The following is a 19,107-nucleotide window of genomic DNA, read 5'->3' on the forward strand; positions in this document are numbered from 1 at the left end:
GAGCTGGGATTTTGGTCCCAGGTCTACTCTGGCTCTGAAGTTTGTGACGTAAACCTGTATCCTATCTGGTTACCCTACTAATTTATAAACTCAAGTACTCTATCAGGTTCCCCCTTCCTTCAAGGTCCGATTCTGTGACGGCCTCTCTCTCTGATGTGTTTTTAGATCCCCTAATCAGAGTCCTGTAGCACTTTGAACCTTTAATGTACAGCTTTAGTCTTTTGTGTACCTGTTTCCCCTGCTGGATTGTGAGGATCCAGTCCTACAGGAAATGCAAACTATATCCCACATTATTTAGCACTGAGGTGGGGCCGCTAGTGGATGTGATGTTGATTGTAGGAAAGTACAGAATGAGTATGGCCTCAGAAGCGGGAGGAGATAGGATCTGCAGAATCAAAAACAGGCCATTCTGGTTACATGAAAGACCAAAACCAGAAGGAGGTAATATTGAAAAAGTAGGTAAGGGGTAAGATGAGGAGGGTCTTAAATGTCAAACTCAAGGATTTGGACTTGACTCTGCAGACGCTGAAAGCCAGCTAAAGACTAGTCTGATTAAAAGGTTGGTTTAGACCATCTCTATCTAAATGTAAAATTGGTGATGACTAATTAGCAGTGTATTTTCCCCTTATTTTATTAAGATCATATAAGTCTGTCTTTCATTACAAAAGAGCAACAGGTCACATTTAGGTGGCACATTTCCTACAAATATCTGGAGGACTTCAGGAAGTGGTGGGGATGATTCAGCCAGGTGACATCTTCCTGAACCATGTGACAGTTAATATCTGGATAGAGTTCTTGCCAGGATATTAACACTCTTTCCATAACTTTAGTTAGTGTTTGCTCAGCCTTTTTCCCTGATGGAAACTTGTCAGAGGATAAGATTATATGGGAATGAATTTTGGAAGATTTAGGGTCCCTTTGATTAGTGTGTGTCCTGAAGGCTTCCAAAAGGGCCTGAACTGCCCAGAGAGGCCTTATTTACCAAAGGAAAGCTAGGCATTGGTTAATTTGATTCTTTGATTACTCGTGGTAAAACATACATATGTGTGTGTGTGTGTGTGTGTGTGTATACGTGTGTGTATATATGATGAGTTTTTATATTCTCAATACTCCAAAAATAGCTCTAATCTTAGAATCAGAAGGGTCTTAAAAGTCTGTGGAAGTGCATTTATATTCTTATTGTACGTATCTTATCCTAAACCATACAGAGGTGTACTTTAACTGTCTTAACCTAACGTTTCCAGCTAACAAACTTATTGAGATTTCCTTTTACTATCTGTTCACTTTTATGAAATTAAAATTATCAGTCTGGCACATACCAGCTCTGGACCCTGGTTGCCAGAGTGCTGATCCTGAATTTTCCACTTAACAGACCGAGGGCAAGTTATTTAATCCTTCTGCCTCAGTTTCCTCATCTGTATGATGGGGATAACCATTTACTTTTCTTTCAGGGTTTTCGCCAGAATTAAATGAATGCATTCGTTTACTAAAAGTAAAAGCCCTTAGAATAGTGCCTGAGAACATAAGTTCCCCATAAATATTATCTATTAATACTATTGTATTGTAAATGAGAAAAAGTAGCTCAAGGTTAAATGACTTACATAGGTATCCAGCAAGGTGATTAAACCAGGATTAGTGTTTCTTACTTCAAGATTTAGTGCACTGAGGTAGCTGTTTCCTGGACCAGGGGTCCGCAAACTTTTTCTTAAAGGGTCAGATCAGATAATAAATATTTTATACTTTGTGGGTCTTACAGTCTGTTGTAAGTACTCAACTCTGTCATTGTGTCTTGCAAAAGGAGCCATAGAAAATATGTAAATGAATGGGCATGGCTGTGTTCCAGTAAAACTTTATTTACAAAAACAAGTGGCAGACTGTTTTTGCCCTGTGGACAACTCCTTCCTGATTTAGATATTTAAGTCACACCTGAATAGAGACTTTGGATTTCATTTAGTTTTAAAGTATTAAATATGGTATTATTATAATAAACAGTAACTTCACTTCTTAATAATCACATCTGATATGTTACTCTAAGTTGTGGTGATCATTGTTTAGAATATCCAAGGGATTTAGAAAATAAGCAATGGTAATTGTATTTTCCATCTCTACAGAAGTCATTTATTTAATGGTTTGGAGGATTTTCTTGGAATTTGAAATCTGAGGTTTGGGCAGGATGTTAAGGGTTTGTTTTAGTAAGTGAACACAAATCAGACTTTTTTGTTTTGGTTTTTGTAATATCTGTATAGGAAAAGTTTGTGAGTCAAATAAAAAGCTCTTTGTAATTATCCTTGTCATTACACTAGGGGTTTTTCTGCTAGGAATGTTGTTTGCATGGGTTTGGATTTTTTTATGGCTTATTTTTCAGTTTAATAATGTGTTCTTGTTTTTAAATTAAACTTGTCAACGAGTCTTTTTGTGAGTGGCCGACTGTTGGTTAGTGCATATTTATGGCTTACGTCTGTTTCTGAGGAAATGACTAAAGCCTCTTGCATTTGATCAAAACTGTATAACAAAGGACATCTTTGACTTACTTAAACAAGGCTCATGATGGAAACTCAAAAAGTCTAATGGTTTATGTTTATAAATATTTTTATGTATTCAGTCCTGTTTGGGCCAGATAATTGGAGCTCTGTGCTGAGGGAGGGATGAATCCACTCAGTGCGTTCTAGTTAAATGAATTCCTCTGGAGCAAGTTCAGGCAGTACTTTCTTACAATACTCTAAAACAATTATTTTCTAATTTTCCATGTTGTTTTGAATTGTGTCTTACAGAACATAGGTATATATTTTTCTTCTCTTTAAACTGTTCCACTGATTTTCTCTTTCCTCACTCCTGTCCAAGAGGTCTGGACATACGTGAAGTCCCTAACCTTGCTCATGTAATTTCTAGCAAGGAGGCTGATAGGGATTGGGGCAGGGCCTGGGGAAGTGACTGACTCACAGAAACCACTGTCTTGCTCCCTGCGGGAGCCCCTGTCTATATCCCCACATCTGGAATATCCACAGGCTCTCTCCACCCTATTCTCTTCCCCTCACTGTTGGTTCAGTTCTCGTGGCAATGAAGGTGTCCTCCTACCTTCAGCTGTCTGTTCCTGGGCAGGAGACAAGGGCACTGGGTGGGAAGGAAGACAAGGCTGGCCTCCGGCCTGCTTGGATCCAGGATGGCCTGTGTTCTAGGACTCAAGCTGCAACTCACATTTTCTGTTAGGGATGGCGGTTGGATTTTAGTGTGACTACTGGTCTGGAACACCTTTGTTATAACTCACTGAGATTTTCTGCACTAGCTTTTAATGTAATCATGATTTAATTTCAGCCCTTTTATAAGCAGTTTAAGAAACCTCTTCTCCAAGTAAGGTGTGGATCAAAGTATAAAAGAGTTAAAGGTGAAATTGCTTTGCCCACTGCCAAACATTCACTGACTCCTGCCTGCATTCTCAGAAGAACCGATGGGAGAGGGTTCCTGAACATTCATTTTGAAAACTGCTGATTAATATAACTACTTTCAGAGCACACGCTAATCTTAAAATCAGGCTTGCCGAAGTATGCATCGTTAATTGCTTAAAATTTACCTGGATTGATGTGTATGTGTGGGTTATACGTGAAGCCAGCTTTACAGGAGGCGGAATAGACATGCGTTATCCGAATTCAGAAAGTCCTTCAAGACAATCTCTTTCCCCCATTCATGCCTGAAATTCCATCGTCAGTAATGCATTTTATTTCAGTGTTAAATACCTGCCTCTTCTGAAGCTACTTTTTTTTTTTTTTTTTTAATGAAAAAGTCCTCAGAAAGCATATCCATCAAGTTGTTATAACTTTGGCACCGATCCTATTGTTTCCCTTCTTAATTAAACATCTGGGGTTTCTGACTCCTAAAAGGGGCAGATAAAAGGAAGCTGCTACACTCCTACTTTCTCAAGTTTGTCTAGACTGGCCCTGACTATATGTACTTTTGAAAAAACACATGGGAGGTACTATCTCTAGTATTTAATTTGGAGATACTTTGCTTTCTCATTTAGATGCAGGTGGTTGGTTATGTGTGATGTTTGAAGAGTGAGCAGAGCACCTCAAAAGGAACTTCTGCTGTTCCTAAATATCCCTTCACTATCAAAATATATTTTATTACTGTGATGGTGGGGATATACATACATACCCATATATATACTAATGGGAAAATTTTTAAAGTATGTATTATTTTAAAGATAAAAGGAATCAACCAGAAACACAAGCCTAAAAACAGTATACGTGTTTCTGTGTATTTTCTATATATTGTTCTTGTGGGGCAAGAAAACAGTAAATTTTCTCATTTTTTTTAACCTTAACAACTTAATATTGTAAAGCCTATGGTTCATTCATTTAGTCAACAAATATTCATAGAGTAACTAACACGTGCCAGGTACTTTGTGCTATAAAAATTAATGATGGTGGTTTCAGCAGAAATTCACGCTCCAAGGAAGCAATATTTGAGGTTGTCCATTAATTGAAGAATGAGAGAGGGTGTGCTGGATGGGGAGAAGGAAGGGGTCGGAAGAAATGATGGAAAGATTAATGAAAGGAAGTTAGTCAGTTAAATCCATTTATTGGTCTTTAACACATTTTCTTGTGTTGTTTTTTTTTAATTGGGGAATATTGGGGAACAGTATGTTTCTCCAGGCCCCATCAGCTCCAAGTAGTTATCCTTCTATCTAGTTGTGGAGGGCAGAGCTCAGCTCTAAGTTCAGTCGCTATTTTCAATTTTTAGTTGCAGGGGGCACAGCACACCATCCCTTGAAGGAATTGAACTGGCAACCTTGTTGAGAGCTGGCTCTCTAACCAACTGAGCCAATCTGGCCACCCCTCTGGAAGCGATGGCAGCTGGTTGTCTTCAATCTGGTTGTGTAGGGCGCAGCTCACTGGCCCTTGGGGGAATCGAACCGGCAACCCTGTCGTTCAGAGCTTGCGCCTAACTGAGCCATCCGGCTGCCCACATTTTCTTGTTTTTAATTACACATGTGTTATCTAGTTTGCTGTTTTTTTGCTTATACAATTACCATCTGTAGGTTTTATTTTTTTCTGGTGTACTGTAATTTGAAATTGGTTTTAATCTAGCTTTTCTATATTTGTTTCTTTTTCAGTATTAAAGAACTTTATGGATCAGTTTGCTAATAAGTACGTGCAAAATTTGAAGAGCTGAAGAAAAAACTCAATATTAAATCTGTTTTTTTTTAATGTAAGTAAACTCACTCCTCATCGTTGCTCATTTCTGACATCTTTAAAGCCTGCAATTACCTTTCTGTATATTCAGTGTGTAAATTTTTTCCCAGTAGTAAAGTTACTGGATTGTGTCAGTCTACTCATTATATCTTTGAGAATTTGTGACTCACCTCCCCTCTTTAAAAGTTTTTTTTAACTCTAAAACTAATATAACATAAATAGCTGTAGATTTAGGCATGTTGTGACAGTCAACAAGCACATCTTTTTTTGGCTCTGAGAAGGAAAACATAGACCTGCTAGCACATTAAAAAGCACTGCATTCTTTATCCCACAGACCATTTCAGTGTCCCATCTAAGCCAGTGAGAATCACTGTCGACCAGTCGACCTGGTAATGACCCTCCCTGTAGGCTTAGAAAATGAGGTGTTTTCATATAAGCTTATTTACTCCTTTGCTCCCTGTTTCTCTTGCTCAGTAATAATAATAATAATCTTAATTATTTAATGATAATTCAATATTGATTCAACACCTACTTTTTCTGAGTGCTTGCCATGTGCTATGTAGTGCTCTGACACTATTACCTTATCCTCCTGGGAGTCTTGCAAAGTCGGAGTTAATATTTCAGCGATCTAGATGAGAATACTGAGATTCAGAGGGAGGTAAGGAGCGTGCTGATGGTCACACAGCTAGTAAGTGGTGTGAACACGGCGCTGTCTGATTTTCTGATGTGCAATCTCCTAAATAGTGTTTAAAGCTTTTCTTGGCGTAGCTGTTGGTAGGAGACTGGAATCTTCTGGGTTGTTTTATTAATAAGAATGTGATCCTAATCCTTCTAAAGCTTGGCTATAGTCACAACAAAGAAGGAAGTTAGAGAAACGTCCTCCCATGTTTGAGTGGAAGCTTTGATACCTGAATGGGGAGTTAACAGATCTAAAGTCCAGTTCCAGCCCTTCCTTGGATTTCCTGTGTATCTTTGAGACATTTAACCTCCATGGGAAACAATTATTCTTATGCCAGTTAAGGAGAGCAGACTAGATGTTCTCCAGGGTCTTTTTCAGTCAGCTTTTTACTGAAGTATATTATACACAGAGGAAAGATCACAAGTCATAAGTGGATGGCTGGTTGGAATAATTGTCACGAAGTGGACACAAAGTGTAACAGCACCTGGATTAACAGAAAATAAGCAGCACCCAGAACCCTCCTCTCCTGATGCTCCCAGGAGTAACCGAGTTCCTGATTTCAATGCCATTGATTAGTTTTGCCTGTTTCTAAAGTTCATGGAAATATAATCATACAGTCTATATTCTTTTGTGTCTGGCTTAATTTTCCTTACTATGTTTGTGGAATATGTAATATCACAGATGAATCACATTTTTTTCATTTTCATTGCTATTATGTTATTTAATTATCTCTTTTACAATTGCTGAACATTTAGGTAGCTTTCTACTTTGGGTGCATTACAACTAGTGCTCCAATGAGTATTTTTGTGCCTGTCTTTTGGTGATGATTGTATTTTGTTTGTTCAGGGATCACTCAGTAATTTAGATTCTGCAGCTCTGGAGTGATGTGGAAGTAAACATCTTTGAAAGCAGACAAGTTGATTTTAGGTAGTCTCTTGGGCATGTGGCTAGGTAGAAGCCCTCCCTGATAGCATGTATGTGAAATGGTAAGTCTTGCTTCCCTGGCAGAGAAGGGCTTTGGTTGGATGCAGGAAGGGATTACAGAGAGGAAGAGAAAATAGATCCAGAAGAGAGAGGTGTCTGGGCTCCCCTAGAAATAGTCAGGATATCTCACCAGCCAGTGCAAGAGCCTGGAAAAGTGACAACCCAGGGGAAGAATCAGCCTATTAGAACTGAAGAGTCTGGAAAGAAGAATAGAGAAATAACGATTGATCCGAACAGGCACGCTGGATCTCAGAAGGAGATCTCAAAGCATTTTCTGAACAAACCTCTAAAGTTTAACATTTGTTTTAAGGAAAGCTTGAAAATTAGTCCCTAAAGTATGAATCTTGAACTGAAGAATGAACTTAAGAATGAACAATTACTCAACTAGGAAAAAATGTGTTTTTTGAACAAATATGGATATGAGTATTATATGTGGGCTTTGGTGTGAGACCGGTCTTCATTCAGATCACTGCTCCACCACCTTTTCCCATGACCTTTTGGGTCAGCTTTCTCATGTGTAAAATAGGGATATCAGTATGCCCACCACATAGGTTTGCTATGGAGATTTACTGCAGTAGTGTCAGCTGTGTGCTTTTGGACACATTGCACTGGCATTGCACATAGCCATTATTCTTACTATTTTTTTGATCTTATTACTAATATCACCTGTTTGACTCTGTATATGATACTACAGGGATTTTCAGGTCATTTCTTATGAGATAAACTTAGTTTCCTTTTTAAGTATGGTGGGAACACTTAACAAAAATGTTTTCCTACTTGCCTCACCTTAAGCTAAAACTCAGAGGAAAGATGAAGGTAACAATTGTCCATGTGTCCTTGGCGTGTCCCTCCCCAGATGAGTCACTGAAGCCATTCTTGGTTGTTGGAACTGCTTTACTCGGTGGTTAGTTTAAGAAGAGGTTCGTGGAGCTGAAGTTCATGGGAAAGTTGGGTCATTGTGCACAAAGGAAAATGATAATTTCATATATTACACTCTCAACTCTTGCCAGGCATTTTCAAAGAAGTGTCCTTATTTTTCGGGGGCTTTGGGGAGAGGCTATGTGGGTGATTCAGTCCAGACCACAGCTATTATAGGGTATACATTCCAACTGGCTGTGGTTGGTGACATCTTTCCACCTGTTACCGAATTCTGGACTAGCTATTGGGGCATATGGTGGTAATCAAGCTTGATTTTTACCCTTGGTGAGATTTTGATCTAACAAGTGAATAGTGTTGTGTTCTAAAAAGGAAACTTGGAGAGGGACTTGAATCAAAGAGAACATTTGACCCAAGACTCTGAAATTCTAGTTCTGACTTCTCTGCTAACTAGCCATGGAACTTCAGGTATATCATCTATCCTGGGTCTTAGTGATCCTGGGTCTCAGTTTCCTCATATGTCAAATCAGGCAGTTAGTTTTAGATTGGCCCTTTGAGACAAAGGAGGATTCTATGAATCCTCTAAATGTAATACCTAGTTTTGTGTGTATTTTTATAAATGCTAGATTCTTTCTCAGGTCAGGATCCAAGTCAAAAGTTCTTATGACAGCAGATTGTGGTACTTATGATAGTGGGGGAAGGAGTAATTTAAGATATGACCAAGGTTAACAGAATAGTTAATGTCCACAGCATGAAAAAAACCAAATGACCAGACGATTGTGGCTGATATAAGGCTATGTGAATATACATAAATTCCTCTTTACACCGACATTTGCTTTAACCATTTTCTCTATTCATTAAAGGGTGTGTATGTTCTTATATGAACTACATAAATAAATATTCAAGATATTGCGTATAAATATATGACATAGTTGGATTATGAAAGCTGTATTTGTCCTTATCTCATGTCTCTACTGAAATTCTCAGTTCCCACATTGCAGTCACACAGTTGGGAGTGTCTCAAATAAAATTTGAGTTTGTTCTATCATTCTAGATGTTGAAGATATTTATCACAATGCAATATTTTAAAATTACCATTGAAATTAAATGTTGAGTTAAATGGAATTAGTAAGAGTAAATATTAAATAGTGTTACCACTTAAAAATTACATTTACTAACCTTAAGTTCTTATACTCTGGGGTATCTGCATGAAGCTGATACAGAAAGACATATAGGAAATAATTAAAGTAAACTACAAACCTTGGAATATTTGTACTTCCAGTCATTTATATGTTCTGGCAACTGGCAAATAGGAAAAATATCATTTGTCTCAGAGTAAAGGCAGCACCTTAATTTTTCCAGCATGCTCATGGTTCTTGAGATCACAGCTGATGGTAGTGAAAGATATCTGGTCACCCTGCTTTTAAAGCTGAATGGACATAGGCATAAGAAAGAGGCGGGGCCTCTTATCCAGCTTCATTACTGCCTTCTCATTAAGCCGTGGGATAGTCCAGGTCATTACTCAGGTGCGCCTACATATCACTCCACCTGGTCATGTAGTGGTTTCTAAGCTGGCAGTTCCTAGCTGCTGGATATTGTGGGATTGTCATCTCCCACAATAACAGCATCCACCATAGCTCTGTCCCTTTGTGCCCTTTTCTCCATACCCTTCTTGCAGCTTTTATTACTTTGGTCTATGGATATTGAAATTTTTTACTCTTGACTGCCTTTTATGGACCAAACGTTCTTTATTCCAGGCAATTCATACTAAAAATTCTGAAAATACTCCTTGGGGATGGCCATCTTACTTGGAATCGTGTGTCACATAGGTGATTTATCTTGTGCTTCACTGGTTCATTATAACTTGAGATGATGCATAAATGAATTTATTTTCATCATGAACCTTACACAAGATTTTCCATTGCATTTTTTCCCCCTCTAATAATCCCTCCCTCTCCTACCAGATATCTGGGATCATCTTTACAATCGAATGAATGGAGATGTCGTTGGCCATTCCTTTGAGCAGATGCTTCTTTTGTGTGTGAGGGTGTGGATGGAATTTGAGGGCTGCTGAAACTATCTTGCCAAAGCCATAGCGGTCTTTATTCTTGGTTGCTTTGTTTTCTCCTCACTTCTTAGGAAATTGGCAGTCAGTGACTTTAATTTTTTCCCCCTTTCTTAATACAGATGTGCAAGTGTGTATCGTAGACAGAGAGAAAAGAAATGTTTACGCATTTAGCAAACAAATAATCAAAAACGTGGTGTGTGTGTGGCACACACACTAGCTCTATAACTGTACAGGTGGTGTGTTTTTCTCTTAAGTTGCCATGAATTTATACATTTAATTAGGCTTTAGCATCTCTGATAGCCCTTCGTTATGTACTCTCAGCAGTTTTTTTAAGAAGGAAGAAGAAGGTTCAAGGGAATCTCATTTAGTGGATCTGTGGTTTAATATTATGGTATTTGGGGGGAAATCAAGGTTTTGGAAACAGAATTTCAGTTAGCCAAGAGTCTCCATTTCTTCGGGTGTGAAGAACTGAGAGAAGGGATTTCAAAAGGGATTTCAATAGTTCTTCAATCCATTATTTAGCAGTAGCTCGAGGCTTCGTGCATCATAATCAGAGAAATGAGGTTGGGTCCCCAGGGTGTGTTCTGTGTTCCTTGCACACCATAATGCTGTTCTCTCCTTGTCAAATCACAGCCCAGAGCTCATTCAACCAAGGGGAAACTTAAATTAGGGGTGTGGCAATTTATAGCCATTATAGCAGGTTTCATTTAGTCGTGAAGCAAAAATTAATATATGCTATCTCTTGAGAAATTATGTAGCTTTCAGACTTGAACTAGCCTTGAAAGCTTCCTGTGACCATTACCTTGAACTGAGGTGTAATCCTTCGCCAATGACTGACTCCTAAGTATAGTACAATTGTACAATAATTCTGTGTTTTAGTTTGAATTCCAAAATACAAGTTGTCATTGTATCATCAGCTTTGCTTGTTCATATGCTTGGTTTAAATGTATTCCTGTACCTTATTGGTAGTAGTTATGTGCTTGGCTTTAGATACATAGGCCATTTGATACTGTGATATTAAGAGATTTTAGAAGAAAAGGTCATCAGCTGTCTTTCCGGGCTATTCTGGGCATTTTGCACTATATTTATTTTGGATCCAGCTTTTCTTGCCCTTGATTTCTGATTAGCTGTTCCTCCTTCTTGTTTTGGCCTCTCCTCTTGCTTGGAAGCTTTTCAAGGGATCTGTAATTGGATGCCTGTTTTGTTCAACAAATCAACACCATCTGAACCTCGGGAGGGATTCAAGAAGACACTGGATGGACCTCTCCATTAATGCTGCGGGTTCTAGTGTATGGAATTCCTGGAGTATGGGAGCTGGCTTCCAGTACTTGTCATACATTAATGTTTGGAGGTGTTCCCTCCTTGAGGAGGTTAACTTTTACAAAGGTTAGAACTAGTCCAATTAGAAATTCCTGTGTCCTAAGGCATTTTCAAAAATTTAGGATGTGATCTGGTGGGATTAAAATTGTCTTGTTGGGCCGGCCCTGTGGCTCAGGCAGTGGGAGCTCTGTGCTCCTAATTTCAGAGGCTGCCAGTTCGATTCCCACATGGGCCAGTGGGCTCTCAACCACAAAGTTGCCAATTCAATTCTTCGAGTCCCGCAAGGGATGGTGGGCAGCGCCCCCTGCGACTAAAATTGAACACGGCATCTTGAGCCAAGCTGCCTCCCGGATGGCTCAGTTGGTTGGAGCGCGGGCTTTCAACCGCAAGGTTGCCAGTTCGATTCCTTGAGTCCCACAAGGGATGGTGGGCAGCACACTCTGCAACTAAAGATTGAACATGGCACTTTGAGCTGGCTGCCACTGAGCTCCCAGATGGGTCAGTTGGTTGGAGCGTATCCTCTTAACCACAAGGTTGCCGGTTCGACTCCCGCAAGGGATGTGTTCCCCCCCCACACCCCCCCTCCCCGCAACTAGCAATGGCAACTGGACCTGGAGCTGAGCTGAGCTGAGTCCTCCACAACTAAGACTGAAAGGACAACAGTTTGAAGCTGAACGGCACCTTCCACAAATAGATTGAAAGTTCAACAACTTGACTTGGGGAAAAAAAAATTGTCTTGTTGTTTGTACATTTTTAGAAATTAAAGAGTGGATTATTTGCTTAGAAAAGTTGGCTTTTTGACTTTGGGGTCTAAATTGGTTTTGCCTGAAGCCTGGCACATAACACACCTGTCAGAGGCCTTGCACCCAGATTGGGCTTCCCGTGTTGTTCGGGTAATTAAAAACCAAGTATAAGGCAGGAAATAAGTGGCCCTCAAGGAGTAGCAGAACTTCTAGCATAAGACCTTTCCCAGGAGACAGCAGGAACACCTTCGAACACCCATTTACCCTGACCCACTGCACCCCTTGGCCTGTTGACCTCTTCTGTTTCTTTCCCTTGTTTGTCAGCAGTTCATTAAGCACTTCTTTGTAAAGTGGTACCTGAGTGATTCCAGAGGGACAGAAAATACTGGCTAATTCTACTGAAGAGTTGCAGGATCCAGAAAGTAATTTCTGTTTCCTCACTTTGTGGCCCTCCTTGAATCAATCCTCAGAAGGTAGAGCTGAAAAAAATTAATGTTACAGGTGGTTCTTTGCACTCTTTAACGGATACAGTATAGTCGATTCTTATTTTTGTTGTAGTTATATTCTCTAACGTCTCGGTGAATACTGAGTTAGTGAATACTGAGCCATTGCTCCTAGGCGGGGAAACAGGTTTAGGTTCCTGTGAGTCTCTGTCACATTTTCTCAACTGATGAATACATAACCTTGTTTCTGTTTATAGGCACATTATTTAATATTGTTGATTCATTCACGTTGAGTTCAGGATCACAGCACTGTAACTCATGCCTGATCAAGGCTTATCTAACACATATTGGGACCTCATCTGGGACTGTACACACGGGCAACTCAGTTTTTCTCCTACTCTGTGCATGTCTGTGAACGACCGTGAAAGCACCTCTCGTATTGCTTTTAGGGTTATGAATAAATTTTAGTGAGTGAGCAAGTTCACAGATACCTACTGTCTAATGTATGCAAAGTAATGCCTTTGTTGTAGCAGGAACCGTCCTCAGCCCAGCTCTACAGTTCAGGTAGCAAGCTAATCATTGAAGGTAAAAATGAGTCACCACATTTGTAAATGGCCTCATGTAAGATGGATATTGTCAAGGTGAACTAGTCCAATTAGAAATTCCTGTTGTTAAACAAATGACAGTTAACACTACCAGGATTAGAACATCTAGAGAATAGGAGCAATATCTTGTGTATCCCTAAGTCCTTGGCATGAAGGATTTTAATGGCCAGCACATAGTGGGACCTCAGCGAGTAAATAAACACTAAATGAATGAATGAAAGAAAGAGTAAGGAGAAATATTCTTGTGATGCCCTACAGTCCATTTCAGGGCACCTCAGGAGTCTGATGTATCTTTTCATCTTAGAACATTTTCTGTCTACTGTATTCATTAAACTAACTCATGTAAATGCTTACTAATTGTCAAAAACAGCAGTGTCTCGGAACTGGTGCAGCATGGAGGATATCAGAGCTGAGCCTGAGAAGTACTGGACTGGTCATTGTTTTCCAGGCATTCCTTGTAGGACTTCTGGCCTTAGCATAGGCTGTTCCCTCTGCCAGTCTGCTCCTTCCTTCTCCTAGGTCTTCCTTTCAGCTGTTGCTCAAATTACTGTCTTTGTGCTGTGTCTGGTGAAATGCACGCTCCCCCACAAGTATGAGCTCTTCAAGGGAAGGGTCTATTAGTCTCATCTCTGTGCATAGCCTCTATCATGTTAATGTTCAGTAAATGTATTTGAATCAGTGAATGAATCCAAACTTCTAGACAGTGTAGAAATGTGAAAGCTCTAAAAGAATTTTTTTTAAATAAAAAAGACAATAGAATATCAGTTTCTGACTACAGACAAGTAGAAATATGTGGTTGTTCTTTTGTTGATTAACTTTGTCTGTTGTATAAAACTCAGGTTTTCCACCCAGGGAACATCTACTCTGTGCTACGCTCCCTGGCCCACAATATAAACATCCAGGGACTAGACTTCATTAAAGCAGAAGCTAGTTAAATTTTATATGAGAGGAAATTCAATTTCAGATATTATCAATTTAATTATTTCCTGCAGATTAACCATTTATTTCACCCAGAATTTATCGTGGAGCTTCTGTGTACAAGAAACAGGGCCAGGGGCTTTGGAGCATAAAAGATAAGCAGAACACAGGAGCTTTTTGTCTAGTAAGAGACAAAGACACGGAAGCACAGTTCTATAAAAGGGGATTAAAATATGTACTGACTACAGTTATTGCTATGGTAACACAAAGGAAAGTGAGATGATTTCCAGCCTGCTCAGTTCTGTAGAAGAACTTGAATTTGACCTGAGACTTGAAGGGTCATTTGGGAGTAGGTAGGTGGCAGGGCAAACTGAAGAAGTAACATGATTAGGGCAGTTCCAAGGAAAGGGAACAGTATAAGCAAAGGCACTGAGGCAGGAATGTATAGGAAGCAACAGCAGGGACAAGTACTGCAAGGAGGTGAGGGTCAAGAGGGGAGCACTGCAAAATAAGACTGGACAAGTACATCAGGATGCTATTACAAAGAGATTTGATGGCATTCTGCTTGGACTAAATTCTGTAGTCATTAGGAGCCATGGCAGATTTTTAAAACAAGAAGTATATGATCAGCAACTCGCAGCAGCTAAAATTTGTAAGTGCTTACTGTGTGCCAAGCACTTATACGAAATCCTCACCACAACACTTTCAGGTTAGTACTATTAGTATAATGTTTTATAGATTGAAAGCCCAGAGAGGTTAAGTAACTTTCCCAGGATCCACAGCAAATCAGTGGTAGACCTTGGATTGGAAGCCAGGAAGTCTTCTTTAAGAACTTGTGTTTTGAACCTAGGATTGAAGAGAGGATTCAGGGAGACTGAACTTTATGACTTGTTTGCAAAGTGTTTAGTAAATACGAGTATGAATGTGCGCATTTGTTTAAGAAAAAATCTACAGTTTTAATTATATAAGAAGTATGCACCAAAAAAAGATTAATAAAGACTGTAGTATCACCCTCTTTTGCTCTCAGAAGTCGCCCTCCAGTGTGTTCAATGAATTATGCAGTAACTTTATGCTTATGCTGCTGCTTAGGTTGGAAGAAGCAGAACAATCTGGCACCACTCAAAAAGAAATGTCAAAACAACTTGCTGGAATTAGTATTATAAATGGCAAGCTGTTCCTGATTTGTGAGAAACAGAAAATGAGAAGTTTTTTTGAAGGTAAACATGAGATAGCTGGGCCTTGAAACTTGTGATAATTTGAGGGCAGAGAGGCTATTTTATCTCTCTATTGGGCAAAAAGTATTCTTTTAAATTTCAACAAAAGCTAAATAAACTCCTGAAATCTGAAATGTTTTTGAAAAATGCCTAGATGCCAATCTGCTTTCAACTGGACGAACTTGTTTTTGTACAGTTAGAGGGACTTACGGGATGAACATTTAGTAACCCATGAGGCCGAAACTTTCTTGCAGCCATTGGTGAATCCAATGGCCGTCGGCAGGATGAATGAATGAATGCAGATTAAGAATTGCCCAGGTTATATCATTTGAGAAATCAAAACAATATTTTTGTTTACAGTAAAAATTTTCATGTCTTAAATTATATACATCTTTAAGATATTTCTATCACAAGTTATAGCAAATATAATACTTTATTTTAATAGTAGAGATCTGGATTTCTTGCTTACTGGAGTGTTTCTTGATATTGTTCTTATCTATGCTTTCCCATTTTCTCTCTATTTTATGTTTTTTTCCTCGACCATTTGAAAATATCTCATGTACAGTCCATAGTCAGAGCTTTCCAACTGTTAAAAACCTTTTATTGTAGTTTTGTAGATGTGATCAAGGATTCAGTCAAGGATCATAAATAGCTATTGGTGTCTCTAGTGTTTTTTTTATGAACTGTCTTATCTCTTTGTCTTTTTTGTTTTTTCTTATTTTGTAGTTTATGATGTTAACATGTTTGAAAAGTCTAAGACAGTTATCTGGAAGTATGTCTTTCAAGCAGGGTTCATTTGATTTGGTTTTCTAATGATTAGATTCAGGTTAAACTGCTAGCTAGAATATACTGCTTCTCTTCAGAAGGTACATATGATGTTGGTTAGGCTTAATTTAATCACTTGGTTAAGTTGGTGTTCACTGGACCTCTTCATTGTAAAGGTATCTAATCTCCTTGATAACTGATAAGTAATCTGTGGGGTAATTCTTGGAGACCTTAAGTATATCTTGTTCTTAGTCAGTCATTCACTGAGAGGTTTTAGGATTCATTTTTCATCTTAATGTGAATCAGTTATGCTGGTGGTTGTAATATAGTGCTCACAGAATTTTTGAAGTCACTTTACTGGAGAAAAATTTTCCTTCATATCCCCATCTCTGTTTGGGGGTGAAAAATCTAGGCCCCGTAGACAGATGGCAGAGAAGTAGATGAAGGTGAAACTGAAAAACAACTATTCAAACATATGTTAATATTTAAAACATGCAAAGTGTTTTCTTTTACCTTGTGAGTGTGTGTATAGGCGAGTTCCGGGACAGTTTTGGGGATTTGCACTTAAATAATAAATCTTTACTGATGTAGATGAGGAAAAACAAATTGCCATTCTTACTTCCTTCTACACCAAGAGAATTCAATAATAATGAGATAAATTTTCCCTTAACAATCACAATCTAAAAAGGTATTTGATGTTTGCTTTTGCCCTTGAAAATGACTCAGAAGCAGTTCTTTGTAAGACATATTGGATTGATATCCAATGGGCATCAAAACCATGGAATTCTTTTGCAAGGGGGGATAGTAAACAGAAATTGTTTAGTAGGGGGATTTCTTCATCTAGGCTTATAATCCTTTTGGGAATTTATCCTAAGGCTTTTTATACTTAGGCTGCTCCTGACTGGCTCACTCAGTGACTCCCTATCATCTGATGAGGATCTTATTTCACTTTTGAAAACAGAGTGTTCTCTTTGTTGGGGTATCAAGGAGTAGCAGGAAAAAGGTTGACTTCAGGCAATGCAATATAAAACCCACCCATTCATGTTGAATTTAGAGAGTATCTGTCATGCCACAGAAGTTTTCCCACTTGCCATTCATAATGAAAAGATGTTTATTTTTGAAGCACTTAACTATCCATCCTACTTAAACAAAACAGTTCTTACATATTGGGGTCAGGACCGTACCAGGCAGTCTTCATTAATACTGTGTTTCCCCGAAAATAAGACCTAGCTGGACAATCTCTTCTAATGTGTCTTTTGGAGCAAAAATTAATGTAAGACCCGGTCTTATTTTACTATAATATAAGATGATCTTATATAATACAATACAATATAATAATAATATAATACCGGGTATCATATCACATGATATATGATATGATATAATATAATACCGGGTTGTATAATAATTTTTGCTCCAAAAGACGCATTAGAGCTGATTGTCCAGCTAGGTCTTAATTTTGGGGAAACATGGTAATTTGCTTCCTTTTTGTTTTCCTCATTTTGGAAGAGGATTTTGGACGCTGTTTTTGTGATAGGTAGACCCGGACCTGTGCATCCTCGGAAACCATACATTTTCCCATTGTACCCTTTAAGTCTGGAAAACTAATTTCCCTCTGTTTTGCTGGCATCGTACGGTACCACACCGTTTTCTCATTGGGATCCTGCTGAGTAAGAATATAGGCTTCGCCTGGGGTGGTCTGTAAAATTTACGGTAGCCTATTCCAATTCTGTGTTTGGCGAGAGCTGAATACTCCCTCCATTTACTTGGTAAGTTTTTACACTCTAGTTCTGGCTTATACGACTGTGTTGTTATCGATTCTAGAAGACGATTATTTAGGGCAGTACCTCCCTGATCAAGAAGCTGAGCTTTACGGGTTTCAAGGTTGAGCAATTCACTTGAATGATTTTAGTTTTCATTCTTGAGACAGTGGATCCCCAAACTTACTGGTTAATTAGATTAGCATGTGCCTGGTGAGTACAATATTTCTACGAGAGGCTTGATGTTACAGCAGAGCTCGTGTTGATGACCACCACCAGTTTGTTCTCAGTCCTTTTGATGTGTTAGTGGACCTCCCCCAGGCCCAGTCCCATGTATGTGACCTGCTCATAGTTGGCATGCAGCTAATAGCTTTGTAGTATATTTGAAACCGTAATGAATAAAGGAAGTACTGAGATACGTGTACTTCCTGTGTTTAAACATTTGACTTGCTTTCTGAGATGTAGCATAACAACTCCAAAGGATATTTAGAATTCTAACTATTTTTTTTATTAAAGATTTTATTGGGGAAGGGGAACAGGACTTTATTGGGGAACAGTGTCTACTACCCGGACTTTTCCAAGTCAAATTGATGTCCTTTCAATCTTAGTTGTGGAGGGTGCCGTTCAGCTTCAAGTTGTTGTCCTTTTAGTCTTAGTTGTAGAGGGCGCCGCTCAGCTCCAGGTCCAGTTGTTGTTGTTAGTTGCAGGGGGCACAGCCCACCATCCTTTGCAGAAGTAGAACCGGCAACCTTGCGGTTGAGAACCTGTGCTCCAGCCAACTGAGCCATCTGGCACTGGCCCATGTAGGAATTGAACCGGCAGCCTTCGGCGTTAGGAGCATGGAGCTCCAACCGCCTGAGCCACCGGGCCAGCCTAGAATTCTAATTCTTTACAAAGAATATTTCTTGTAAAGGTTTGTAAAGTACATGGCTTGAATCTTAGAGGTAGGTGCATTCCTGTCAAGCAGGTTTGTACAACACTGAAAAATAAACATCAGTATGTCAGGAATCTTACTAATGAACCAGGCTTGTTCTTTAGTGTGGGCAAGCTTTAAACATAGTTCATTTTAGTTGAGATTTTCTTGTGCTTGACATATTATCAGACAAAGAATTAAAATAACCGTAAAACTCTGGTTACACGTGACGTGATAGTAGGAGATATCCTCTTTCTTGTAGGCATACTTAGTGTCTCGTCTAAAGCAACATTAAGGCTCCATGTATATTTGTTAAATTTAATTTGAAAATTAGTTGCTGAATTCCTCAGGTCCTAGGTTTTTCAGTCTGTAGGCCACCACCTCATTTGACCTTTCACAGATTGTCATTTTCTCTTCTTCCTGCCCTGCCCCCCCATTGTGACTTCGAGCAGTTGTATTTAAGTTTTAAGAAAATTATATAGGAAAATAATTCAGAGAAATAGGATATATTCAAATCATTTAAAAAAGTATACAGAGACAGAGACTGTACCTGAGACCATTAGGATCTTACAGTAAAAGGGAACTAAGACCTGGTATTTGCCCTCAAGAGATCAGAGTCTAGTACAGGTG

The 19,107-nt window shown here is 39.0% G+C and overlaps 1 protein-coding gene across 30 annotated transcripts in view; it reads left to right on the forward strand.

Moving 5' to 3' along the window:
• PPFIBP1 (PPFIA binding protein 1) overlaps window positions 1–19,107 on the forward strand; it is a 172,868-nt gene that overhangs the window by 58,748 nt on the left and 95,013 nt on the right. For 27 of the 30 annotated variants that reach the window (XM_081061304.1, XM_081061295.1, XM_081061319.1 and 24 more), the window contains exon 2: window positions 5,111–5,205. The exons of 2 other annotated variants lie outside the window; for them this stretch is intronic. The gene's annotated coding sequence lies outside the window, so the exon portion shown is untranslated. The remainder of the gene's footprint in view (window positions 1–5,110; window positions 5,206–19,107) is intronic. One more of the 30 variants, XM_081061301.1, reaches the window with a different exon arrangement.

The sequence above is a fragment of the Rhinolophus hipposideros genome (assembly GCF_964194185.1).
Source record: "Rhinolophus hipposideros genome assembly, chromosome: 9".
In the NCBI taxonomy this organism is placed as follows: domain Eukaryota; kingdom Metazoa; phylum Chordata; class Mammalia; order Chiroptera; family Rhinolophidae; genus Rhinolophus; species Rhinolophus hipposideros.